We start from the raw sequence: 610 nt of genomic DNA on the forward strand, positions 1-610 counted from the left end.
ATGGCCCTGATTATTTAGTAAGGATGGACCCTACTTAATCTACTCTAACATTTGGATTAAATTCTTATGATAATAAATAATTTTTACAGACATTACAAAGGTGTTTTAACTTAATAAAGAGACCGTGTCTACTGATTGGTCCATTACTCCTAAAGGATGATGGGATTGGTTTATAAAACAAGTCTAGTCAAATTACTCTCCTCTTATCTGCAAAATAAATCCAAAGCGATCAGAAAAATATCACCCAGAGGAATTTCTCTAATTTAAGATTTTTAATTATTTAATTATTTATTTATTTATTAATTGAATGATTGAGTACCAATTTATATTAGTTTGTCAGACAAACACTACCCCTACTGGCACACTAAGGAAGAGATAATTAAAAACCACTCCGAACTGAATAAATAGAAACTTAATGTACTTCATAGATAAATCAGAAACTATTAACCAATTGGATAAATAATTCATATAGATGGGTCCTACCTAATTCACTCTAATAGTTTGACTTGTTTTAGGTCCAATTATTCAATTTTAAACAAGTTTGACATGTTTCTCATAGACTCTTTTACAGGTGACACACTTCTCCTGCAATGCATTATGGGATTGTTTC

The 610-nt window shown here is 30.0% G+C and overlaps 1 pseudogene; it reads left to right on the forward strand.

Annotated features, from left to right (window-relative positions):
• Nucleotides 1-610, forward strand: part of LOC118111301 — a 20,377-nt pseudogene that overhangs the window by 18,498 nt on the left and 1,269 nt on the right.

The sequence above is a fragment of the Hippoglossus stenolepis genome, chromosome 6, assembly GCF_022539355.2.
Source record: "Hippoglossus stenolepis isolate QCI-W04-F060 chromosome 6, HSTE1.2, whole genome shotgun sequence".
NCBI classification, from domain to species: domain Eukaryota; kingdom Metazoa; phylum Chordata; class Actinopteri; order Pleuronectiformes; family Pleuronectidae; genus Hippoglossus; species Hippoglossus stenolepis.